Raw genomic sequence first — 21,693 nt, forward strand, 5'->3', positions numbered from 1 at the left:
CCGTGGAGTCCATCCATTTCTAACATTTTCAGTATTGCGCAAGCTGAATGTCACCCCTCAGTCTCCCAAGCGTGGTAGCCCACCGACCCAGCGCTGGACCCAGGCAAGACCCTGCCTCCAACGACTTGAAAAATTCCCACTGTACATATCAGCCTATCAGGCTAAAGATCAGTCCCGGGTGCCCTTTTGAATGCAGGGGACTTATTCTTTGGAGGGAGCCCGCCTTCCCATCAACATTCTGGAGCACAGGACAATTCAGGCCTCCCTTCAATGTTGCATACCTCTTCTTCTGTGAGAACCTCAGATGGGAATCCAGTTGGACAATGCCATGGCTATGGCCTACGTCAATCACCAAGGGGGTCACCGAAGGTGGTGCCTCTCAGAAGGAAGCATATTGCCCCAGGAGGACGTGGTGCTCAGACATACTCAGTCTCCTGGCTGACTCTCCGTGCGCCCTCCCAGATTGCCGCAATCTGGCTAAGCCCTTCTCAAAAGCCACAGACAAGAAACGGCCCAAGGTTCTAGGTTACACATGACGAGGTGGCCGAGTGGTTAAGGCGATGGACTGCTAATCCATTGTGCTCTGCACGCATGGGTTCGAATCCCATCCTCGTCGGTAGTTTAGTTCGTAATCAATGTAAACGTGCTTAACGTAAAGCATTTCATGGCACAAAGGTCTTGTACACATAGAAAAAAAGGCACTGTCAACCTGGACCTAGACATTCTACCTCCCTTCCATGCCCCCTCCTCGGCCCAATCCACAGCTCTCCCCTCTGCACTCAGTCAGACCCACCCTGTCCCACTTTTGTACTCCCCTCTGTCCACAGCTTTAACTTCTGTGCGAGCCGCCCCCCCCCCCCCCCCAATACCCCCCAGCTCCAGCCCCCGCATTCCTGTTACGCCCTGCACTGCCCCCTGCACCCACTCTGCACCCACTCTGCACTTGACTGGGTTGCAAAGGATGTGCACCACGTGAGGCGCTGTGGCTTAGTTGGTGAAAGCGCCTGTCTAGTAAACAGGAGATCCTGAGTTCAAATCTCAGCAGTGCCTGCCGTGGAGTCTTTCCATTTATAACGTTTTCAGTTTTGCGCAAGCTTAATGGCAGCCTTGAGTCTCCCAAGCGTGGTAGGTTTCCAACCCAGTGCTAGCTTGAGGGAAGACCTTGCCTCCAAAGATTTGAAAAATTCTCACAAAGAGCTATCCCCCAAGTGGGGCGCTGTGGCTTAGTTGGTGAAAGCGCCTGTCTAGTAAACAGGAGATCCTGAGTTCAAATCTCAGCAGTGCCTGCCGTGGAGTCCATCCATTTCTAACATTTTCAGTATTGCGCAAGCTGAATGTCACCCCTCAGTCTCCCAAGCGTGGTAGCCCACCGACCCAGCGCTGGACCCAGGCAAGACCCTGCCTCCAACGACTTGAAAAATTCCCACTGTACATATCAGCCTATCAGGCTAAAGATCAGTCCCGGGTGCCCTTTTTCTTTCAATATTTTTATTCAAGTTTTCAACTTAGAAGTTACAATCTCAGTCATTAACATCATTAAGACACAGAGAATCAGAAGTCTTATAACAACATAACTCCAATTGCATAACAGTAACCATAAAATGACCAGCAAAAAAAAGAAAGGAGTCGGTCCGCAAATGCATGACTTAAAAGATAGCCCAAAGAATCATTAAATCAACGCATACCAACATCATGTATATATTGTGCTCTATATGAGAGCGGCATGGCGAGTACTAGGGCCCTGCCCTCCAGCCCTCTATTCCCATTCCGGTACTCTAATCGGTACATCCTAATAACCGTACTCAATAGCACCTATGCGGCCCAAAACAAAAAGTTCCCCCAGTGAAGAGGGAAAGAAGAAATGAGATATCTATCATAGACTGAGATGAGTGAAAAAGAGTAGAGAGAGGAAAGAGAAGAAGAAGGATAGAAGAGATAGAAGTGATAGAAGAGAGGATGCACCCCAGCTCCAGGAGTGCCCCCGACCCTAGCGGGCTAGGTAATCCCCCTAGACTGTAACTAAATCCCTGATCCACGGACCCCACACTCTGTTGAACCAAGCCAGTCTATCAGTTAGTATTGCCGATAGGCGTTCATTCACCATAATCCAAGACAGTTTTGATTTGAGCAAATAAAAGGGTATTGCTGGTGACCTCCACGATTTAGCTATAGAAACCCTTGCTGCCACAAATATGAAAGCTATGAGCGTTCTCATTGGCCTCGATGCCCCTTCCACGGGGCGCCCCAGCAGCGCATGCAACGGTGACTTCCGAAGGTTCACTCGGGTCAAAGAATAAATGAAATTGTAAGTGCGTATCCAGAACCTTCGCACCTTGGGGCATGACCACCATATGTGATACATGGTCCCCTCCGCTGTGCAACCTCTAAAGCACCGCGGGGACGCCCCCGGGGCAAAAGCAGCCACTCGAGCTGGAACCATATACCACCTCAATAACACCTTATAGTTTGCTTCAATCAAAGAAGTATTAATAAGTGCTCTAGATGCATTTTGTACTACCTTGTTCCATTCCTCTAATCGCAAGGTGCACTGCATATCCCTTTCCCATCTCTCCATATAAGGCAACTTCTGAGAGGTCGGGAAAAGGATATTATATATCATAGAAATATGACCCTTGTGATTGTCGTACGTCCTGCAAACGGTTTCCATTGGGGTATATGTAGTAAGATCAGAAGTGCGACTCAATGTTGCCAGAAAGTGCGCTATCTGAGTAAAGCGAAAAAACTCCGACCTCGGGAGCTGATATCTATCCTGTAAGGATACTCGTGACAAGGCCCCTTTATGGTCGCATAGATCAGCTATACGCAGCAAACCTTTATTAGTCCACCATAAGAAATCTTGTGGCCGTAAACCCGGGGCGAACAGAGGATTGTTAAGCAGAGGGGCTAACGGAGCATGCTCAGATCTGAAGACGTGGGTGGTTGACAATCTATCCCACAAATTTAGAGAGTAGGACAGGGTCGGGCTCATCACCTTGGGCCTATCTTTTGCTTTCATCCAGATTAAATGACTAATCTCTCTTCCAGGGAATTGGGAGGATTCCAACATCATCCAGAGTGGTTTGTCATGGTGTGTATGGAACCGAATTAATTGTGATAATACTGCTGCCTGGTGGTATTTAAACAGATCTGGCATGCCCAGGCCACCCCTCGCTTTGGGTGTGTACATTGTTTGTCTGTTCACCCTAGGTCTACCATGTCCCCATACATAATCTAATAATTTAGCTTGAAATTTCTGGAGCTCCCGCCTATCAATAGAAATCGGGAGAGCCCTGAATAGGTAAAGCACCTTTGGAAGAACTGTCATCTTAACGGAGTACAATCTGCCAAACCATGACGGGGGGCTATTCGACCAACGTTTAAGATCTGTAGTTATTTTGTTAAACAGTGGAGGGAAATTAAGTTTGTAGAGCGTGGTCAGAGATGGGGTCAGCACAATACCCAAATAGGGCAAGGACTTATCTTGCCATTGAAAGGGGAAGGAGCTCCGTACTGCTCGGGCTATATGGGGTTGTAAGGACACGTCAAGTGCTTGGGATTTAGAGTGATTCACCCGTAAACCTGTAAATGATGTGAACTGCTGTAATACCGCATGGAGATTGGGCAAGGAAGTAACTGGGGAGGAGAGGAGCAATAGTATATCGTCCGCAAACATTGCGCATTTGTGTTCCCGACCCCCACTCGTAACTCCCAATATGTCCGGATGTTCACGGATCTTGATGGCCAGTGGCTCTAGGGCCAGGATAAATAAAAGGGGAGACAAGGGACACCCCTGGCGGGTCCCTCTGTGAATACAAATGTTTGTTGAGTGATGGCCTTTAATTACTAGGGATGCCGTGGGGCCTTCATAAATCATTTTAAGTGTAGTCAAGAATCTGGGTCCCCGGGTGCCCTTTTGAATGCAGGGGACTTATTCTTTGGAGGGAGCCCGCCTTCCCATCAACATTCTGGAGCACAGGACAATTCAGGCCTCCCTTCAATGTTGCATACCTCTTCTTCTGTGAGAACCTCAGATGGGAATCCAGTTGGACAATGCCATGGCTATGGCCTACGTCAATCACCAAGGGGGTCACCGAAGGTGGTGCCTCTCAGAAGGAAGCATATTGCCCCAGGAGGACGTGGTGCTCAGACATACTCAGTCTCCTGGCTGACTCTCCGTGCGCCCTCCCAGATTGCCGCAATCTGGCTAAGCCCTTCTCAAAAGCCACAGACAAGAAACGGCCCAAGGTTCTAGGTTACACATGACGAGGTGGCCGAGTGGTTAAGGCGATGGACTGCTAATCCATTGTGCTCTGCACGCATGGGTTCGAATCCCATCCTCGTCGGTAGTTTAGTTCGTAATCAATGTAAACGTGCTTAACGTAAAGCATTTCATGGCACAAAGGTCTTGTACACATAGAAAAAAAGGCACTGTCAACCTGGACCTAGACATTCTACCTCCCTTCCATGCCCCCTCCTCGGCCCAATCCACAGCTCTCCCCTCTGCACTCAGTCAGACCCACCCTGTCCCACTTTTGTACTCCCCTCTGTCCACAGCTTTAACTTCTGTGCGAGCCGCCCCCCCCCCCCCCAATACCCCCCAGCTCCAGCCCCCGCATTCCTGTTACGCCCTGCACTGCCCCCTGCACCCACTCTGCACTTGACTGGGTTGCAAAGGATGTGCACCACGTGAGGCGCTGTGGCTTAGTTGGTGAAAGCGCCTGTCTAGTAAACAGGAGATCCTGAGTTCAAATCTCAGCAGTGCCTGCCGTGGAGTCTTTCCATTTATAACGTTTTCAGTTTTGCGCAAGCTTAATGGCAGCCTTGAGTCTCCCAAGCGTGGTAGGTTTCCAACCCAGTGCTAGCTTGAGGGAAGACCTTGCCTCCAAAGATTTGAAAAATTCTCACAAAGAGCTATCCCCCAAGTGGGGCGCTGTGGCTTAGTTGGTGAAAGCGCCTGTCTAGTAAACAGGAGATCCTGAGTTCAAATCTCAGCAGTGCCTGCCGTGGAGTCCATCCATTTCTAACATTTTCAGTATTGCGCAAGCTGAATGTCACCCCTCAGTCTCCCAAGCGTGGTAGCCCACCGACCCAGCGCTGGACCCAGGCAAGACCCTGCCTCCAACGACTTGAAAAATTCCCACTGTACATATCAGCCTATCAGGCTAAAGATCAGTCCTGGGTGCCCTTTTGAATGCAGGGGACTTATTCTTTGGAGGGAGCCCGCCTTCCCATCAACATTCTGGAGCACAGGACAATTCAGGCCTCCCTTCAATGTTGCATACCTCTTCTTCTGTGAGAACCTCAGATGGGAATCCAGTTGGACAATGCCATGGCTATGGCCTACGTCAATCACCAAGGGGGTCACCGAAGGTGGTGCCTCTCAGAAGGAAGCATATTGCCCCAGGAGGACGTGGTGCTCAGACATACTCAGTCTCCTGGCTGACTCTCCGTGCGCCCTCCCAGATTGCCGCAATCTGGCTAAGCCCTTCTCAAAAGCCACAGACAAGAAACGGCCCAAGGTTCTAGGTTACACATGACGAGGTGGCCGAGTGGTTAAGGCGATGGACTGCTAATCCATTGTGCTCTGCACGCATGGGTTCGAATCCCATCCTCGTCGGTAGTTTAGTTCGTAATCAATGTAAACGTGCTTAACGTAAAGCATTTCATGGCACAAAGGTCTTGTACACATAGAAAAAAAGGCACTGTCAACCTGGACCTAGACATTCTACCTCCCTTCCATGCCCCCTCCTCGGCCCAATCCACAGCTCTCCCCTCTGCACTCAGTCAGACCCACCCTGTCCCACTTTTGTACTCCCCTCTGTCCACAGCTTTAACTTCTGTGCGAGCCGCCCCCCCCCCCCCAATACCCCCCAGCTCCAGCCCCCGCATTCCTGTTACGCCCTGCACTGCCCCCTGCACCCACTCTGCACTTGACTGGGTTGCAAAGGATGTGCACCACGTGAGGCGCTGTGGCTTAGTTGGTGAAAGCGCCTGTCTAGTAAACAGGAGATCCTGAGTTCAAATCTCAGCAGTGCCTGCCGTGGAGTCTTTCCATTTATAACGTTTTCAGTTTTGCGCAAGCTTAATGGCAGCCTTGAGTCTCCCAAGCGTGGTAGGTTTCCAACCCAGTGCTAGCTTGAGGGAAGACCTTGCCTCCAAAGATTTGAAAAATTCTCACAAAGAGCTATCCCCCAAGTGGGGCGCTGTGGCTTAGTTGGTGAAAGCGCCTGTCTAGTAAACAGGAGATCCTGAGTTCAAATCTCAGCAGTGCCTGCCGTGGAGTCCATCCATTTCTAACATTTTCAGTATTGCGCAAGCTGAATGTCACCCCTCAGTCTCCCAAGCGTGGTAGCCCACCGACCCAGCGCTGGACCCAGGCAAGACCCTGCCTCCAACGACTTGAAAAATTCCCACTGTACATATCAGCCTATCAGGCTAAAGATCAGTCCTGGGTGCCCTTTTGAATGCAGGGGACTTATTCTTTGGAGGGAGCCCGCCTTCCCATCAACATTCTGGAGCACAGGACAATTCAGGCCTCCCTTCAATGTTGCATACCTCTTCTTCTGTGAGAACCTCAGATGGGAATCCAGTTGGACAATGCCATGGCTATGGCCTACGTCAATCACCAAGGGGGTCACCGAAGGTGGTGCCTCTCAGAAGGAAGCATATTGCCCCAGGAGGACGTGGTGCTCAGACATACTCAGTCTCCTGGCTGACTCTCCGTGCGCCCTCCCAGATTGCCGCAATCTGGCTAAGCCCTTCTCAAAAGCCACAGACAAGAAACGGCCCAAGGTTCTAGGTTACACATGACGAGGTGGCCGAGTGGTTAAGGCGATGGACTGCTAATCCATTGTGCTCTGCACGCATGGGTTCGAATCCCATCCTCGTCGGTAGTTTAGTTCGTAATCAATGTAAACGTGCTTAACGTAAAGCATTTCATGGCACAAAGGTCTTGTACACATAGAAAAAAAGGCACTGTCAACCTGGACCTAGACATTCTACCTCCCTTCCATGCCCCCTCCTCGGCCCAATCCACAGCTCTCCCCTCTGCACTCAGTCAGACCCACCCTGTCCCACTTTTGTACTCCCCTCTGTCCACAGCTTTAACTTCTGTGCGAGCCGCCCCCCCCCCCCCCCCCAATACCCCCCAGCTCCAGCCCCCGCATTCCTGTTACGCCCTGCACTGCCCCCTGCACCCACTCTGCACTTGACTGGGTTGCAAAGGATGTGCACCACGTGAGGCGCTGTGGCTTAGTTGGTGAAAGCGCCTGTCTAGTAAACAGGAGATCCTGAGTTCAAATCTCAGCAGTGCCTGCCGTGGAGTCTTTCCATTTATAACGTTTTCAGTTTTGCGCAAGCTTAATGGCAGCCTTGAGTCTCCCAAGCGTGGTAGGTTTCCAACCCAGTGCTAGCTTGAGGGAAGACCTTGCCTCCAAAGATTTGAAAAATTCTCACAAAGAGCTATCCCCCAAGTGGGGCGCTGTGGCTTAGTTGGTGAAAGCGCCTGTCTAGTAAACAGGAGATCCTGAGTTCAAATCTCAGCAGTGCCTGCCGTGGAGTCCATCCATTTCTAACATTTTCAGTATTGCGCAAGCTGAATGTCACCCCTCAGTCTCCCAAGCGTGGTAGCCCACCGACCCAGCGCTGGACCCAGGCAAGACCCTGCCTCCAACGACTTGAAAAATTCCCACTGTACATATCAGCCTATCAGGCTAAAGATCAGTCCCGGGTGCCCTTTTGAATGCAGGGGACTTATTCTTTGGAGGGAGCCCGCCTTCCCATCAACATTCTGGAGCACAGGACAATTCAGGCCTCCCTTCAATGTTGCATACCTCTTCTTCTGTGAGAACCTCAGATGGGAATCCAGTTGGACAATGCCATGGCTATGGCCTACGTCAATCACCAAGGGGGTCACCGAAGGTGGTGCCTCTCAGAAGGAAGCATATTGCCCCAGGAGGACGTGGTGCTCAGACATACTCAGTCTCCTGGCTGACTCTCCGTGCGCCCTCCCAGATTGCCGCAATCTGGCTAAGCCCTTCTCAAAAGCCACAGACAAGAAACGGCCCAAGGTTCTAGGTTACACATGACGAGGTGGCCGAGTGGTTAAGGCGATGGACTGCTAATCCATTGTGCTCTGCACGCATGGGTTCGAATCCCATCCTCGTCGGTAGTTTAGTTCGTAATCAATGTAAACGTGCTTAACGTAAAGCATTTCATGGCACAAAGGTCTTGTACACATAGAAAAAAAGGCACTGTCAACCTGGACCTAGACATTCTACCTCCCTTCCATGCCCCCTCCTCGGCCCAATCCACAGCTCTCCCCTCTGCACTCAGTCAGACCCACCCTGTCCCACTTTTGTACTCCCCTCTGTCCACAGCTTTAACTTCTGTGCGAGCCGCCCCCCCCCCCCCCCCAATACCCCCCAGCTCCAGCCCCCGCATTCCTGTTACGCCCTGCACTGCCCCCTGCACCCACTCTGCACTTGACTGGGTTGCAAAGGATGTGCACCACGTGAGGCGCTGTGGCTTAGTTGGTGAAAGCGCCTGTCTAGTAAACAGGAGATCCTGAGTTCAAATCTCAGCAGTGCCTGCCGTGGAGTCTTTCCATTTATAACGTTTTCAGTTTTGCGCAAGCTTAATGGCAGCCTTGAGTCTCCCAAGCGTGGTAGGTTTCCAACCCAGTGCTAGCTTGAGGGAAGACCTTGCCTCCAAAGATTTGAAAAATTCTCACAAAGAGCTATCCCCCAAGTGGGGCGCTGTGGCTTAGTTGGTGAAAGCGCCTGTCTAGTAAACAGGAGATCCTGAGTTCAAATCTCAGCAGTGCCTGCCGTGGAGTCCATCCATTTCTAACATTTTCAGTATTGCGCAAGCTGAATGTCACCCCTCAGTCTCCCAAGCGTGGTAGCCCACCGACCCAGCGCTGGACCCAGGCAAGACCCTGCCTCCAACGACTTGAAAAATTCCCACTGTACATATCAGCCTATCAGGCTAAAGATCAGTCCCGGGTGCCCTTTTGAATGCAGGGGACTTATTCTTTGGAGGGAGCCCGCCTTCCCATCAACATTCTGGAGCACAGGACAATTCAGGCCTCCCTTCAATGTTGCATACCTCTTCTTCTGTGAGAACCTCAGATGGGAATCCAGTTGGACAATGCCATGGCTATGGCCTACGTCAATCACCAAGGGGGTCACCGAAGGTGGTGCCTCTCAGAAGGAAGCATATTGCCCCAGGAGGACGTGGTGCTCAGACATACTCAGTCTCCTGGCTGACTCTCCGTGCGCCCTCCCAGATTGCCGCAATCTGGCTAAGCCCTTCTCAAAAGCCACAGACAAGAAACGGCCCAAGGTTCTAGGTTACACATGACGAGGTGGCCGAGTGGTTAAGGCGATGGACTGCTAATCCATTGTGCTCTGCACGCATGGGTTCGAATCCCATCCTCGTCGGTAGTTTAGTTCGTAATCAATGTAAACGTGCTTAACGTAAAGCATTTCATGGCACAAAGGTCTTGTACACATAGAAAAAAAGGCACTGTCAACCTGGACCTAGACATTCTACCTCCCTTCCATGCCCCCTCCTCGGCCCAATCCACAGCTCTCCCCTCTGCACTCAGTCAGACCCACCCTGTCCCACTTTTGTACTCCCCTCTGTCCACAGCTTTAACTTCTGTGCGAGCCGCCCCCCCCCCCCCCCCCAATACCCCCCAGCTCCAGCCCCCGCATTCCTGTTACGCCCTGCACTGCCCCCTGCACCCACTCTGCACTTGACTGGGTTGCAAAGGATGTGCACCACGTGAGGCGCTGTGGCTTAGTTGGTGAAAGCGCCTGTCTAGTAAACAGGAGATCCTGAGTTCAAATCTCAGCAGTGCCTGCCGTGGAGTCTTTCCATTTATAACGTTTTCAGTTTTGCGCAAGCTTAATGGCAGCCTTGAGTCTCCCAAGCGTGGTAGGTTTCCAACCCAGTGCTAGCTTGAGGGAAGACCTTGCCTCCAAAGATTTGAAAAATTCTCACAAAGAGCTATCCCCCAAGTGGGGCGCTGTGGCTTAGTTGGTGAAAGCGCCTGTCTAGTAAACAGGAGATCCTGAGTTCAAATCTCAGCAGTGCCTGCCGTGGAGTCCATCCATTTCTAACATTTTCAGTATTGCGCAAGCTGAATGTCACCCCTCAGTCTCCCAAGCGTGGTAGCCCACCGACCCAGCGCTGGACCCAGGCAAGACCCTGCCTCCAACGACTTGAAAAATTCCCACTGTACATATCAGCCTATCAGGCTAAAGATCAGTCCTGGGTGCCCTTTTGAATGCAGGGGACTTATTCTTTGGAGGGAGCCCGCCTTCCCATCAACATTCTGGAGCACAGGACAATTCAGGCCTCCCTTCAATGTTGCATACCTCTTCTTCTGTGAGAACCTCAGATGGGAATCCAGTTGGACAATGCCATGGCTATGGCCTACGTCAATCACCAAGGGGGTCACCGAAGGTGGTGCCTCTCAGAAGGAAGCATATTGCCCCAGGAGGACGTGGTGCTCAGACATACTCAGTCTCCTGGCTGACTCTCCGTGCGCCCTCCCAGATTGCCGCAATCTGGCTAAGCCCTTCTCAAAAGCCACAGACAAGAAACGGCCCAAGGTTCTAGGTTACACATGACGAGGTGGCCGAGTGGTTAAGGCGATGGACTGCTAATCCATTGTGCTCTGCACGCATGGGTTCGAATCCCATCCTCGTCGGTAGTTTAGTTCGTAATCAATGTAAACGTGCTTAACGTAAAGCATTTCATGGCACAAAGGTCTTGTACACATAGAAAAAAAGGCACTGTCAACCTGGACCTAGACATTCTACCTCCCTTCCATGCCCCCTCCTCGGCCCAATCCACAGCTCTCCCCTCTGCACTCAGTCAGACCCACCCTGTCCCACTTTTGTACTCCCCTCTGTCCACAGCTTTAACTTCTGTGCGAGGCGCCCCCCCCCCCCCCCAATACCCCCCAGCTCCAGCCCCCGCATTCCTGTTACGCCCTGCACTGCCCCCTGCACCCACTCTGCACTTGACTGGGTTGCAAAGGATGTGCACCACGTGAGGCGCTGTGGCTTAGTTGGTGAAAGCGCCTGTCTAGTAAACAGGAGATCCTGAGTTCAAATCTCAGCAGTGCCTGCCGTGGAGTCTTTCCATTTATAACGTTTTCAGTTTTGCGCAAGCTTAATGGCAGCCTTGAGTCTCCCAAGCGTGGTAGGTTTCCAACCCAGTGCTAGCTTGAGGGAAGACCTTGCCTCCAAAGATTTGAAAAATTCTCACAAAGAGCTATCCCCCAAGTGGGGCGCTGTGGCTTAGTTGGTGAAAGCGCCTGTCTAGTAAACAGGAGATCCTGAGTTCAAATCTCAGCAGTGCCTGCCGTGGAGTCCATCCATTTCTAACATTTTCAGTATTGCGCAAGCTGAATGTCACCCCTCAGTCTCCCAAGCGTGGTAGCCCACCGACCCAGCGCTGGACCCAGGCAAGACCCTGCCTCCAACGACTTGAAAAATTCCCACTGTACATATCAGCCTATCAGGCTAAAGATCAGTCCCGGGTGCCCTTTTGAATGCAGGGGACTTATTCTTTGGAGGGAGCCCGCCTTCCCATCAACATTCTGGAGCACAGGACAATTCAGGCCTCCCTTCAATGTTGCATACCTCTTCTTCTGTGAGAACCTCAGATGGGAATCCAGTTGGACAATGCCATGGCTATGGCCTACGTCAATCACCAAGGGGGTCACCGAAGGTGGTGCCTCTCAGAAGGAAGCATATTGCCCCAGGAGGACGTGGTGCTCAGACATACTCAGTCTCCTGGCTGACTCTCCGTGCGCCCTCCCAGATTGCCGCAATCTGGCTAAGCCCTTCTCAAAAGCCACAGACAAGAAACGGCCCAAGGTTCTAGGTTACACATGACGAGGTGGCCGAGTGGTTAAGGCGATGGACTGCTAATCCATTGTGCTCTGCACGCATGGGTTCGAATCCCATCCTCGTCGGTAGTTTAGTTCGTAATCAATGTAAACGTGCTTAACGTAAAGCATTTCATGGCACAAAGGTCTTGTACACATAGAAAAAAAGGCACTGTCAACCTGGACCTAGACATTCTACCTCCCTTCCATGCCCCCTCCTCGGCCCAATCCACAGCTCTCCCCTCTGCACTCAGTCAGACCCACCCTGTCCCACTTTTGTACTCCCCTCTGTCCACAGCTTTAACTTCTGTGCGAGCCGCCCCCCCCCCCCCCCCCAATACCCCCCAGCTCCAGCCCCCGCATTCCTGTTACGCCCTGCACTGCCCCCTGCACCCACTCTGCACTTGACTGGGTTGCAAAGGATGTGCACCACGTGAGGCGCTGTGGCTTAGTTGGTGAAAGCGCCTGTCTAGTAAACAGGAGATCCTGAGTTCAAATCTCAGCAGTGCCTGCCGTGGAGTCCATCCATTTCTAACATTTTCAGTATTGCGCAAGCTGAATGTCACCCCTCAGTCTCCCAAGCGTGGTAGCCCACCGACCCAGCGCTGGACCCAGGCAAGACCCTGCCTCCAACGACTTGAAAAATTCCCACTGTACATATCAGCCTATCAGGCTAAAGATCAGTCCCGGGTGCCCTTTTGAATGCAGGGGACTTATTCTTTGGAGGGAGCCCGCCTTCCCATCAACATTCTGGAGCACAGGACAATTCAGGCCTCCCTTCAATGTTGCATACCTCTTCTTCTGTGAGAACCTCAGATGGGAATCCAGTTGGACAATGCCATGGCTATGGCCTACGTCAATCACCAAGGGGGTCACCGAAGGTGGTGCCTCTCAGAAGGAAGCATATTGCCCCAGGAGGACGTGGTGCTCAGACATACTCAGTCTCCTGGCTGACTCTCCGTGCGCCCTCCCAGATTGCCGCAATCTGGCTAAGCCCTTCTCAAAAGCCACAGACAAGAAACGGCCCAAGGTTCTAGGTTACACATGACGAGGTGGCCGAGTGGTTAAGGCGATGGACTGCTAATCCATTGTGCTCTGCACGCATGGGTTCGAATCCCATCCTCGTCGGTAGTTTAGTTCGTAATCAATGTAAACGTGCTTAACGTAAAGCATTTCATGGCACAAAGGTCTTGTACACATAGAAAAAAAGGCACTGTCAACCTGGACCTAGACATTCTACCTCCCTTCCATGCCCCCTCCTCGGCCCAATCCACAGCTCTCCCCTCTGCACTCAGTCAGACCCACCCTGTCCCACTTTTGTACTCCCCTCTGTCCACAGCTTTAACTTCTGTGCGAGCCGCCCCCCCCCCCCCCCAATACCCCCCAGCTCCAGCCCCCGCATTCCTGTTACGCCCTGCACTGCCCCCTGCACCCACTCTGCACTTGACTGGGTTGCAAAGGATGTGCACCACGTGAGGCGCTGTGGCTTAGTTGGTGAAAGCGCCTGTCTAGTAAACAGGAGATCCTGAGTTCAAATCTCAGCAGTGCCTGCCGTGGAGTCTTTCCATTTATAACGTTTTCAGTTTTGCGCAAGCTTAATGGCAGCCTTGAGTCTCCCAAGCGTGGTAGGTTTCCAACCCAGTGCTAGCTTGAGGGAAGACCTTGCCTCCAAAGATTTGAAAAATTCTCACAAAGAGCTATCCCCCAAGTGGGGCGCTGTGGCTTACTTGGTGAAAGCGCCTGTCTAGTAAACAGGAGATCCTGAGTTCAAATCTCAGCAGTGCCTGCCGTGGAGTCCATCCATTTCTAACATTTTCAGTATTGCGCAAGCTGAATGTCACCCCTCAGTCTCCCAAGCGTGGTAGCCCACCGACCCAGCGCTGGACCCAGGCAAGACCCTGCCTCCAACGACTTGAAAAATTCCCACTGTACATATCAGCCTATCAGGCTAAAGATCAGTCCTGGGTGCCCTTTTGAATGCAGGGGACTTATTCTTTGGAGGGAGCCCGCCTTCCCATCAACATTCTGGAGCACAGGACAATTCAGGCCTCCCTTCAATGTTGCATACCTCTTCTTCTGTGAGAACCTCAGATGGGAATCCAGTTGGACAATGCCATGGCTATGGCCTACGTCAATCACCAAGGGGGTCACCGAAGGTGGTGCCTCTCAGAAGGAAGCATATTGCCCCAGGAGGACGTGGTGCTCAGACATACTCAGTCTCCTGGCTGACTCTCCGTGCGCCCTCCCAGATTGCCGCAATCTGGCTAAGCCCTTCTCAAAAGCCACAGACAAGAAACGGCCCAAGGTTCTAGGTTACACATGACGAGGTGGCCGAGTGGTTAAGGCGATGGACTGCTAATCCATTGTGCTCTGCACGCATGGGTTCGAATCCCATCCTCGTCGGTAGTTTAGTTCGTAATCAATGTAAACGTGCTTAACGTAAAGCATTTCATGGCACAAAGGTCTTGTACACATAGAAAAAAAGGCACTGTCAACCTGGACCTAGACATTCTACCTCCCTTCCATGCCCCCTCCTCGGCCCAATCCACAGCTCTCCCCTCTGCACTCAGTCAGACCCACCCTGTCCCACTTTTGTACTCCCCTCTGTCCACAGCTTTAACTTCTGTGCGAGCCGCCCCCCCCCCCCCCAATACCCCCCAGCTCCAGCCCCCGCATTCCTGTTACGCCCTGCACTGCCCCCTGCACCCACTCTGCACTTGACTGGGTTGCAAAGGATGTGCACCACGTGAGGCGCTGTGGCTTAGTTGGTGAAAGCGCCTGTCTAGTAAACAGGAGATCCTGAGTTCAAATCTCAGCAGTGCCTGCCGTGGAGTCTTTCCATTTATAACGTTTTCAGTTTTGCGCAAGCTTAATGGCAGCCTTGAGTCTCCCAAGCGTGGTAGGTTTCCAACCCAGTGCTAGCTTGAGGGAAGACCTTGCCTCCAAAGATTTGAAAAATTCTCACAAAGAGCTATCCCCCAAGTGGGGCGCTGTGGCTTAGTTGGTGAAAGCGCCTGTCTAGTAAACAGGAGATCCTGAGTTCAAATCTCAGCAGTGCCTGCCGTGGAGTCCATCCATTTCTAACATTTTCAGTATTGCGCAAGCTGAATGTCACCCCTCAGTCTCCCAAGCGTGGTAGCCCACCGACCCAGCGCTGGACCCAGGCAAGACCCTGCCTCCAACGACTTGAAAAATTCCCACTGTACATATCAGCCTATCAGGCTAAAGATCAGTCCCGGGTGCCCTTTTGAATGCAGGGGACTTATTCTTTGGAGGGAGCCCGCCTTCCCATCAACATTCTGGAGCACAGGACAATTCAGGCCTCCCTTCAATGTTGCATACCTCTTCTTCTGTGAGAACCTCAGATGGGAATCCAGTTGGACAATGCCATGGCTATGGCCTACGTCAATCACCAAGGGGGTCACCGAAGGTGGTGCCTCTCAGAAGGAAGCATATTGCCCCAGGAGGACGTGGTGCTCAGACATACTCAGTCTCCTGGCTGACTCTCCGTGCGCCCTCCCAGATTGCCGCAATCTGGCTAAGCCCTTCTCAAAAGCCACAGACAAGAAACGGCCCAAGGTTCTAGGTTACACATGACGAGGTGGCCGAGTGGTTAAGGCGATGGACTGCTAATCCATTGTGCTCTGCACGCATGGGTTCGAATCCCATCCTCGTCGGTAGTTTAGTTCGTAATCAATGTAAACGTGCTTAACGTAAAGCATTTCATGGCACAAAGGTCTTGTACACATAGAAAAAAAGGCACTGTCAACCTGGACCTAGACATTCTACCTCCCTTCCATGCCCCCTCCTCGGCCCAATCCACAGCTCTCCCCTCTGCACTCAGTCAGACCCACCCTGTCCCACTTTTGTACTCCCCTCTGTCCACAGCTTTAACTTCTGTGCGAGCCGCCCCCCCCCCCCCCCCCAATACCCCCCAGCTCCAGCCCCCGCATTCCTGTTACGCCCTGCACTGCCCCCTGCACCCACTCTGCACTTGACTGGGTTGCAAAGGATGTGCACCACGTGAGGCGCTGTGGCTTAGTTGGTGAAAGCGCCTGTCTAGTAAACAGGAGATCCTGAGTTCAAATCTCAGCAGTGCCTGCCGTGGAGTCTTTCCATTTATAACGTTTTCAGTTTTGCGCAAGCTTAATGGCAGCCTTGAGTCTCCCAAGCGTGGTAGGTTTCCAACCCAGTGCTAGCTTGAGGGAAGACCTTGCCTCCAAAGATTTGAAAAATTCTCACAAAGAGCTATCCCCCAAGTGGGGCGCTGTGGCTTAGTTGGTGAAAGCGCCTGTCTAGTAAACAGGAGATCCTGAGTTCAAATCTCAGCAGTGCCTGCCGTGGAGTCCATCCATTTCTAACATTTTCAGTATTGCGCAAGCTGAATGTCACCCCTCAGTCTCCCAAGCGTGGTAGCCCACCGACCCAGCGCTGGACCCAGGCAAGACCCTGCCTCCAACGACTTGAAAAATTCCCACTGTACATATCAGCCTATCAGGCTAAAGATCAGTCCCGGGTGCCCTTTTGAATGCAGGGGACTTATTCTTTGGAGGGAGCCCGCCTTCCCATCAACATTCTGGAGCACAGGACAATTCAGGCCTCCCTTCAATGTTGCATACCTCTTCTTCTGTGAGAACCTCAGATGGGAATCCAGTTGGACAATGCCATGGCTATGGCCTACGTCAATCACCAAGGGGGTCACCGAAGGTGGTGCCTCTCAGAAGGAAGCATATTGCCCCAGGAGGACGTGGTGCTCAGACATACTCAGTCTCCTGGCTGACTCTCCGTGCGCCCTCCCAGATTGCCGCAATCTGGCTAAGCCCTTCTCAAAAGCCACAGACAAGAAACGGCCCAAGGTTCTAGGTTACACATGACGAGGTGGCCGAGTGGTTAAGGCGATGGACTGCTAATCCATTGTGCTCTGCACGCATGGGTTCGAATCCCATCCTCGTCGGTAGTTTAGTTCGTAATCAATGTAAACGTGCTTAACGTAAAGCATTTCATGGCACAAAGGTCTTGTACACATAGAAAAAAAGGCACTGTCAACCTGGACCTAGACATTCTACCTCCCTTCCATGCCCCCTCCTCGGCCCAATCCACAGCTCTCCCCTCTGCACTCAGTCAGACCCACCCTGTCCCACTTTTGTACTCCCCTCTGTCCACAGCTTTAACTTCTGTGCGAGCCGCCCCCCCAATACCCCCCAGCTCCAGCCCCCGCATTCCTGTTACGCCCTGCACTGCCCCCTGCACCCACTCTGCACTTGACTGGGTTGCAAAGGATGTGCACCACGTGAGGCGCTGTGGCTTAGTTGGTGAAAGCGCCTGTCTAGTAAACAGGAGATCCTGAGTTCAAATCTCAGCAGTGCCTGCCGTGGAGTCTTTCCATTTATAACGTTTTCAGTTTTGCGCAAGCTTAATGGCAGCCTTGAGTCTCCCAAGCGTGGTAGGTTTCCAACCCAGTGCTAGCTTGAGGGAAGACCTTGCCTCCAAAGATTTGAAAAATTCTCACAAAGAGCTATCCCCCAAGTGGGGCGCTGTGGCTTAGTTGGTGAAAGCGCCTGTCTAGTAAACAGGAGATCCTGAGTTCAAATCTCAGCAGTGCCTGCCGTGGAGTCCATCCATTTCTAACATTTTCAGTATTGCGCAAGCTGAATGTCACCCCTCAGTCTCCCAAGCGTGGTAGCCCACCGACCCAGCGCTGGACCCAGGCAAGACCCTGCCTCCAACGACTTGAAAAATTCCCACTGTACATATCAGCCTATCAGGCTAAAGATCAGTCCTGGGTGCCCTTTTGAATGCAGGGGACTTATTCTTTGGAGGGAGCCCGCCTTCCCATCAACATTCTGGAGCACAGGACAATTCAGGCCTCCCTTCAATGTTGCATACCTCTTCTTCTGTGAGAACCTCAGATGGGAATCCAGTTGGACAATGCCATGGCTATGGCCTACGTCAATCACCAAGGGGGTCACCGAAGGTGGTGCCTCTCAGAAGGAAGCATATTGCCCCAGGAGGACGTGGTGCTCAGACATACTCAGTCTCCTGGCTGACTCTCCGTGCGCCCTCCCAGATTGCCGCAATCTGGCTAAGCCCTTCTCAAAAGCCACAGACAAGAAACGGCCCAAGGTTCTAGGTTACACATGACGAGGTGGCCGAGTGGTTAAGGCGATGGACTGCTAATCCATTGTGCTCTGCACGCATGGGTTCGAATCCCATCCTCGTCGGTAGTTTAGTTCGTAATCAATGTAAACGTGCTTAACGTAAAGCATTTCATGGCACAAAGGTCTTGTACACATAGAAAAAAAGGCACTGTCAACCTGGACCTAGACATTCTACCTCCCTTCCATGCCCCCTCCTCGGCCCAATCCACAGCTCTCCCCTCTGCACTCAGTCAGACCCACCCTGTCCCACTTTTGTACTCCCCTCTGTCCACAGCTTTAACTTCTGTGCGAGCCGCCCCCCCCCCCCCCCCAATACCCCCCAGCTCCAGCCCCCGCATTCCTGTTACGCCCTGCACTGCCCCCTGCACCCACTCTGCACTTGACTGGGTTGCAAAGGATGTGCACCACGTGAGGCGCTGTGGCTTAGTTGGTGAAAGCGCCTGTCTAGTAAACAGGAGATCCTGAGTTCAAATCTCAGCAGTGCCTGCCGTGGAGTCTTTCCATTTATAACGTTTTCAGTTTTGCGCAAGCTTAATGGCAGCCTTGAGTCTCCCAAGCGTGGTAGGTTTCCAACCCAGTGCTAGCTTGAGGGAAGACCTTGCCTCCAAAGATTTGAAAAATTCTCACAAAGAGCTATCCCCCAAGTGGGGCGCTGTGGCTTAGTTGGTGAAAGCGCCTGTCTAGTAAACAGGAGATCCTGAGTTCAAATCTCAGCAGTGCCTGCCGTGGAGTCCATCCATTTCTAACATTTTCAGTATTGCGCAAGCTGAATGTCACCCCTCAGTCTCCCAAGCGTGGTAGCCCACCGACCCAGCGCTGGACCCAGGCAAGACCCTGCCTCCAACGACTTGAAAAATTCCCACTGTACATATCAGCCTATCAGGCTAAAGATCAGTCCCGGGTGCCCTTTTGAATGCAGGGGACTTATTCTTTGGAGGGAGCCCGCCTTCCCATCAACATTCTGGAGCACAGGACAATTCAGGCCTCCCTTCAATGTTGCATACCTCTTCTTCTGTGAGAACCTCAGATGGGAATCCAGTTGGACAATGCCATGGCTATGGCCTATGTCAATCACCAAGGGGGTCACCGAAGGTGGTGCCTCTCAGAAGGAAGCATATTGCCCCAGGAGGACGTGGTGCTCAGACATACTCAGTCTCCTGGCTGACTCTCCGTGCGCCCTCCCAGATTGCCGCAATCTGGCTAAGCCCTTCTCAAAAGCCACAGACAAGAAACGGCCCAAGGTTCTAGGTTACACATGACGAGGTGGCCGAGTGGTTAAGGCGATGGACTGCTAATCCATTGTGCTCTGCACGCATGGGTTCGAATCCCATCCTCGTCGGTAGTTTAGTTCGTAATCAATGTAAACGTGCTTAACGTAAAGCATTTCATGGCACAAAGGTCTTGTACACATAGAAAAAAAGGCACTGTCAACCTGGACCTAGACATTCTACCTCCCTTCCATGCCCCCTCCTCGGCCCAATCCACAGCTCTCCCCTCTGCACTCAGTCAGACCCACCCTGTCCCACTTTTGTACTCCCCTCTGTCCACAGCTTTAACTTCTGTGCGAGCCGCCCCCCCCCCCCCCCCCCCCAATACCCCCCAGCTCCAGCCCCCGCATTCCTGTTACGCCCTGCACTGCCCCCTGCACCCACTCTGCACTTGACTGGGTTGCAAAGGATGTGCACCACGTGAGGCGCTGTGGCTTAGTTGGTGAAAGCGCCTGTCTAGTAAACAGGAGATCCTGAGTTCAAATCTCAGCAGTGCCTGCCGTGGAGTCTTTCCATTTATAACGTTTTCAGTTTTGCGCAAGCTTAATGGCAGCCTTGAGTCTCCCAAGCGTGGTAGGTTTCCAACCCAGTGCTAGCTTGAGGGAAGACCTTGCCTCCAAAGATTTGAAAAATTCTCACAAAGAGCTATCCCCCAAGTGGGGCGCTGTGGCTTAGTTGGTGAAAGCGCCTGTCTAGTAAACAGGAGATCCTGAGTTCAAATCTCAGCAGTGCCTGCCGTGGAGTCCATCCATTTCTAACATTTTCAGTATTGCGCAAGCTGAATGTCACCCCTCAGTCTCCCAAGCGTGGTAGCCCACCGACCCAGCGCTGGACCCAGGCAAGACCCTGCCTCCAACGACTTGAAAAATTCCCACTGTACATATCAGCCTATCAGGCTAAAGATCAGTCCCGGGTGCCCTTTTGAATGCAGGGGACTTATTCTTTGGAGGGAGCCCGCCTTCCCATCAACATTCTGGAGCACAGGACAATTCAGGCCTCCCTTCAATGTTGCATACCTCTTCTTCTGTGAGAACCTCAGATGGGAATCCAGTTGGACAATGCCATGGCTATGGCCTACGTCAATCACCAAGGGGGTCACCGAAGGTGGTGCCTCTCAGAAGGAAGCATATTGCCCCAGGAGGACGTGGTGCTCAGACATACTCAGTCTCCTGGCTGACTCTCCGTGCGCCCTCCCAGATTGCCGCAATCTGGCTAAGCCCTTCTCAAAAGCCACAGACAAGAAACGGCCCAAGGTTCTAGGTTACACATGACGAGGTGGCCGAGTGGTTAAGGCGATGGACTGCTAATCCATTGTGCTCTGCACGCATGGGTTCGAATCCCATCCTCGTCGGTAGTTTAGTTCGTAATCAATGTAAACGTGCTTAACGTAAAGCATTTCATGGCACAAAGGTCTTGTACACATAGAAAAAAAGGCACTGTCAACCTGGACCTAGACATTCTACCTCCCTTCCATGCCCCCTCCTCGGCCCAATCCACAGCTCTCCCCTCTGCACTCAGTCAGACCCACCCTGTCCCACTTTTGTACTCCCCTCTGTCCACAGCTTTAACTTCTGTGCGAGCCGCCCCCCCCCCCCCCCCCAATACCCCCCAGCTCCAGCCCCCGCATTCCTGTTACGCCCTGCACTGCCCCCTGCACCCACTCTGGACTTGACTGGGTTGCAAAGGATGTGCACCACGTGAGGCGCTGTGGCTTAGTTGGTGAAAGCGCCTGTCTAGTAAACAGGAGATCCTGAGTTCAAATCTCAGCAGTGCCTGCCGTGGAGTCTTTCCATTTATAACGTTTTCAGTTTTGCGCAAGCTTAATGGCAGCCTTGAGTCTCCCAAGCGTGGTAGGTTTCCAACCCAGTGCTAGCTTGAGGGAAGACCTTGCCTCCAAAGATTTGAAAAATTCTCACAAAGAGCTATCCCCCAAGTGGGGCGCTGTGGCTTAGTTGGTGAAAGCGCCTGTCTAGTAAACAGGAGATCCTGAGTTCAAATCTCAGCAGTGCCTGCCGTGGAGTCCATCCATTTCTAACATTTTCAGTATTGCGCAAGCTGAATGTCACCCCTCAGTCTCCCAAGCGTGGTAGCCCACCGACCCAGCGCTGGACCCAGGCAAGACCCTGCCTCCAACGACTTGAAAAATTCCCACTGTACATATCAGCCTATCAGGCTAAAGATCAGTCCTGGGTGCCCTTTTGAATGCAGGGGACTTATTCTTTGGAGGGAGCCCGCCTTCCCATCAACATTCTGGAGCACAGGACAATTCAGGCCTCCCTTCAATGTTGCATACCTCTTCTTCTGTGAGAACCTCAGATGGGAATCCAGTTGGACAATGCCATGGCTATGGCCTACGTCA

General features: G+C 52.3%; 43 non-coding genes across 43 annotated transcripts; all 43 read left to right on the forward strand.

Annotated features, from left to right (window-relative positions):
• Positions 1-534: 534 nt before the first annotated feature.
• On the forward strand, positions 535-616 carry TRNAS-GCU (transfer RNA serine (anticodon GCU)). The gene has a single exon. It is a non-coding gene; the product is annotated as a tRNA-Ser (tRNA).
• Positions 617-976: 360 nt separating this feature from the next.
• Positions 977-1,050, forward strand: TRNAT-AGU (transfer RNA threonine (anticodon AGU)). The gene has a single exon. It is a non-coding gene; the product is annotated as a tRNA-Thr (tRNA).
• Positions 1,051-1,212: 162 nt separating this feature from the next.
• Positions 1,213-1,286, forward strand: TRNAT-AGU (transfer RNA threonine (anticodon AGU)). Its single transcript has one exon. It is a non-coding gene; the product is annotated as a tRNA-Thr (tRNA).
• Positions 1,287-4,261: 2,975 nt separating this feature from the next.
• Positions 4,262-4,343, forward strand: TRNAS-GCU (transfer RNA serine (anticodon GCU)). The gene has a single exon. It is a non-coding gene; the product is annotated as a tRNA-Ser (tRNA).
• A 347-nt stretch (positions 4,344-4,690) lies between these two features.
• TRNAT-AGU (transfer RNA threonine (anticodon AGU)) lies at positions 4,691-4,764 on the forward strand. Its single transcript has one exon. It is a non-coding gene; the product is annotated as a tRNA-Thr (tRNA).
• Positions 4,765-4,926: 162 nt separating this feature from the next.
• On the forward strand, positions 4,927-5,000 carry TRNAT-AGU (transfer RNA threonine (anticodon AGU)). The gene has a single exon. It is a non-coding gene; the product is annotated as a tRNA-Thr (tRNA).
• Positions 5,001-5,535: 535 nt separating this feature from the next.
• On the forward strand, positions 5,536-5,617 carry TRNAS-GCU (transfer RNA serine (anticodon GCU)). Its single transcript has one exon. It is a non-coding gene; the product is annotated as a tRNA-Ser (tRNA).
• A 346-nt stretch (positions 5,618-5,963) lies between these two features.
• TRNAT-AGU (transfer RNA threonine (anticodon AGU)) lies at positions 5,964-6,037 on the forward strand. The gene has a single exon. It is a non-coding gene; the product is annotated as a tRNA-Thr (tRNA).
• Positions 6,038-6,199: 162 nt separating this feature from the next.
• Positions 6,200-6,273, forward strand: TRNAT-AGU (transfer RNA threonine (anticodon AGU)). Its single transcript has one exon. It is a non-coding gene; the product is annotated as a tRNA-Thr (tRNA).
• Positions 6,274-6,808: 535 nt separating this feature from the next.
• TRNAS-GCU (transfer RNA serine (anticodon GCU)) lies at positions 6,809-6,890 on the forward strand. The gene has a single exon. It is a non-coding gene; the product is annotated as a tRNA-Ser (tRNA).
• A 350-nt stretch (positions 6,891-7,240) lies between these two features.
• TRNAT-AGU (transfer RNA threonine (anticodon AGU)) lies at positions 7,241-7,314 on the forward strand. Its single transcript has one exon. It is a non-coding gene; the product is annotated as a tRNA-Thr (tRNA).
• Positions 7,315-7,476: 162 nt separating this feature from the next.
• Positions 7,477-7,550, forward strand: TRNAT-AGU (transfer RNA threonine (anticodon AGU)). Its single transcript has one exon. It is a non-coding gene; the product is annotated as a tRNA-Thr (tRNA).
• A 535-nt stretch (positions 7,551-8,085) lies between these two features.
• Positions 8,086-8,167, forward strand: TRNAS-GCU (transfer RNA serine (anticodon GCU)). Its single transcript has one exon. It is a non-coding gene; the product is annotated as a tRNA-Ser (tRNA).
• Positions 8,168-8,516: 349 nt separating this feature from the next.
• Positions 8,517-8,590, forward strand: TRNAT-AGU (transfer RNA threonine (anticodon AGU)). The gene has a single exon. It is a non-coding gene; the product is annotated as a tRNA-Thr (tRNA).
• A 162-nt stretch (positions 8,591-8,752) lies between these two features.
• Positions 8,753-8,826, forward strand: TRNAT-AGU (transfer RNA threonine (anticodon AGU)). The gene has a single exon. It is a non-coding gene; the product is annotated as a tRNA-Thr (tRNA).
• A 535-nt stretch (positions 8,827-9,361) lies between these two features.
• On the forward strand, positions 9,362-9,443 carry TRNAS-GCU (transfer RNA serine (anticodon GCU)). Its single transcript has one exon. It is a non-coding gene; the product is annotated as a tRNA-Ser (tRNA).
• A 350-nt stretch (positions 9,444-9,793) lies between these two features.
• Positions 9,794-9,867, forward strand: TRNAT-AGU (transfer RNA threonine (anticodon AGU)). Its single transcript has one exon. It is a non-coding gene; the product is annotated as a tRNA-Thr (tRNA).
• Positions 9,868-10,029: 162 nt separating this feature from the next.
• TRNAT-AGU (transfer RNA threonine (anticodon AGU)) lies at positions 10,030-10,103 on the forward strand. Its single transcript has one exon. It is a non-coding gene; the product is annotated as a tRNA-Thr (tRNA).
• A 535-nt stretch (positions 10,104-10,638) lies between these two features.
• TRNAS-GCU (transfer RNA serine (anticodon GCU)) lies at positions 10,639-10,720 on the forward strand. The gene has a single exon. It is a non-coding gene; the product is annotated as a tRNA-Ser (tRNA).
• A 348-nt stretch (positions 10,721-11,068) lies between these two features.
• Positions 11,069-11,142, forward strand: TRNAT-AGU (transfer RNA threonine (anticodon AGU)). The gene has a single exon. It is a non-coding gene; the product is annotated as a tRNA-Thr (tRNA).
• A 162-nt stretch (positions 11,143-11,304) lies between these two features.
• TRNAT-AGU (transfer RNA threonine (anticodon AGU)) lies at positions 11,305-11,378 on the forward strand. Its single transcript has one exon. It is a non-coding gene; the product is annotated as a tRNA-Thr (tRNA).
• A 535-nt stretch (positions 11,379-11,913) lies between these two features.
• On the forward strand, positions 11,914-11,995 carry TRNAS-GCU (transfer RNA serine (anticodon GCU)). Its single transcript has one exon. It is a non-coding gene; the product is annotated as a tRNA-Ser (tRNA).
• Positions 11,996-12,345: 350 nt separating this feature from the next.
• Positions 12,346-12,419, forward strand: TRNAT-AGU (transfer RNA threonine (anticodon AGU)). The gene has a single exon. It is a non-coding gene; the product is annotated as a tRNA-Thr (tRNA).
• Positions 12,420-12,954: 535 nt separating this feature from the next.
• TRNAS-GCU (transfer RNA serine (anticodon GCU)) lies at positions 12,955-13,036 on the forward strand. Its single transcript has one exon. It is a non-coding gene; the product is annotated as a tRNA-Ser (tRNA).
• Positions 13,037-13,384: 348 nt separating this feature from the next.
• TRNAT-AGU (transfer RNA threonine (anticodon AGU)) lies at positions 13,385-13,458 on the forward strand. Its single transcript has one exon. It is a non-coding gene; the product is annotated as a tRNA-Thr (tRNA).
• Positions 13,459-14,229: 771 nt separating this feature from the next.
• Positions 14,230-14,311, forward strand: TRNAS-GCU (transfer RNA serine (anticodon GCU)). Its single transcript has one exon. It is a non-coding gene; the product is annotated as a tRNA-Ser (tRNA).
• A 347-nt stretch (positions 14,312-14,658) lies between these two features.
• Positions 14,659-14,732, forward strand: TRNAT-AGU (transfer RNA threonine (anticodon AGU)). Its single transcript has one exon. It is a non-coding gene; the product is annotated as a tRNA-Thr (tRNA).
• Positions 14,733-14,894: 162 nt separating this feature from the next.
• Positions 14,895-14,968, forward strand: TRNAT-AGU (transfer RNA threonine (anticodon AGU)). Its single transcript has one exon. It is a non-coding gene; the product is annotated as a tRNA-Thr (tRNA).
• A 535-nt stretch (positions 14,969-15,503) lies between these two features.
• Positions 15,504-15,585, forward strand: TRNAS-GCU (transfer RNA serine (anticodon GCU)). Its single transcript has one exon. It is a non-coding gene; the product is annotated as a tRNA-Ser (tRNA).
• A 350-nt stretch (positions 15,586-15,935) lies between these two features.
• Positions 15,936-16,009, forward strand: TRNAT-AGU (transfer RNA threonine (anticodon AGU)). The gene has a single exon. It is a non-coding gene; the product is annotated as a tRNA-Thr (tRNA).
• Positions 16,010-16,171: 162 nt separating this feature from the next.
• TRNAT-AGU (transfer RNA threonine (anticodon AGU)) lies at positions 16,172-16,245 on the forward strand. The gene has a single exon. It is a non-coding gene; the product is annotated as a tRNA-Thr (tRNA).
• A 535-nt stretch (positions 16,246-16,780) lies between these two features.
• On the forward strand, positions 16,781-16,862 carry TRNAS-GCU (transfer RNA serine (anticodon GCU)). The gene has a single exon. It is a non-coding gene; the product is annotated as a tRNA-Ser (tRNA).
• Positions 16,863-17,202: 340 nt separating this feature from the next.
• Positions 17,203-17,276, forward strand: TRNAT-AGU (transfer RNA threonine (anticodon AGU)). The gene has a single exon. It is a non-coding gene; the product is annotated as a tRNA-Thr (tRNA).
• Positions 17,277-17,438: 162 nt separating this feature from the next.
• Positions 17,439-17,512, forward strand: TRNAT-AGU (transfer RNA threonine (anticodon AGU)). Its single transcript has one exon. It is a non-coding gene; the product is annotated as a tRNA-Thr (tRNA).
• Positions 17,513-18,047: 535 nt separating this feature from the next.
• TRNAS-GCU (transfer RNA serine (anticodon GCU)) lies at positions 18,048-18,129 on the forward strand. Its single transcript has one exon. It is a non-coding gene; the product is annotated as a tRNA-Ser (tRNA).
• A 349-nt stretch (positions 18,130-18,478) lies between these two features.
• On the forward strand, positions 18,479-18,552 carry TRNAT-AGU (transfer RNA threonine (anticodon AGU)). Its single transcript has one exon. It is a non-coding gene; the product is annotated as a tRNA-Thr (tRNA).
• Positions 18,553-18,714: 162 nt separating this feature from the next.
• On the forward strand, positions 18,715-18,788 carry TRNAT-AGU (transfer RNA threonine (anticodon AGU)). Its single transcript has one exon. It is a non-coding gene; the product is annotated as a tRNA-Thr (tRNA).
• A 535-nt stretch (positions 18,789-19,323) lies between these two features.
• Positions 19,324-19,405, forward strand: TRNAS-GCU (transfer RNA serine (anticodon GCU)). The gene has a single exon. It is a non-coding gene; the product is annotated as a tRNA-Ser (tRNA).
• A 353-nt stretch (positions 19,406-19,758) lies between these two features.
• TRNAT-AGU (transfer RNA threonine (anticodon AGU)) lies at positions 19,759-19,832 on the forward strand. The gene has a single exon. It is a non-coding gene; the product is annotated as a tRNA-Thr (tRNA).
• A 162-nt stretch (positions 19,833-19,994) lies between these two features.
• Positions 19,995-20,068, forward strand: TRNAT-AGU (transfer RNA threonine (anticodon AGU)). The gene has a single exon. It is a non-coding gene; the product is annotated as a tRNA-Thr (tRNA).
• A 535-nt stretch (positions 20,069-20,603) lies between these two features.
• TRNAS-GCU (transfer RNA serine (anticodon GCU)) lies at positions 20,604-20,685 on the forward strand. Its single transcript has one exon. It is a non-coding gene; the product is annotated as a tRNA-Ser (tRNA).
• Positions 20,686-21,035: 350 nt separating this feature from the next.
• Positions 21,036-21,109, forward strand: TRNAT-AGU (transfer RNA threonine (anticodon AGU)). The gene has a single exon. It is a non-coding gene; the product is annotated as a tRNA-Thr (tRNA).
• A 162-nt stretch (positions 21,110-21,271) lies between these two features.
• Positions 21,272-21,345, forward strand: TRNAT-AGU (transfer RNA threonine (anticodon AGU)). Its single transcript has one exon. It is a non-coding gene; the product is annotated as a tRNA-Thr (tRNA).
• The last annotated feature ends 348 nt before the right edge of the window (positions 21,346-21,693 follow it).

Source organism: Lithobates pipiens, unplaced genomic scaffold, assembly GCF_037356315.1.
Source record: "Lithobates pipiens isolate NorthernLeopardFrog02 unplaced genomic scaffold, aLitPip1_a1.2 Scaffold_8, whole genome shotgun sequence".
Classification (NCBI taxonomy): Eukaryota; Metazoa; Chordata; class Amphibia; order Anura; family Ranidae; genus Lithobates; species Lithobates pipiens.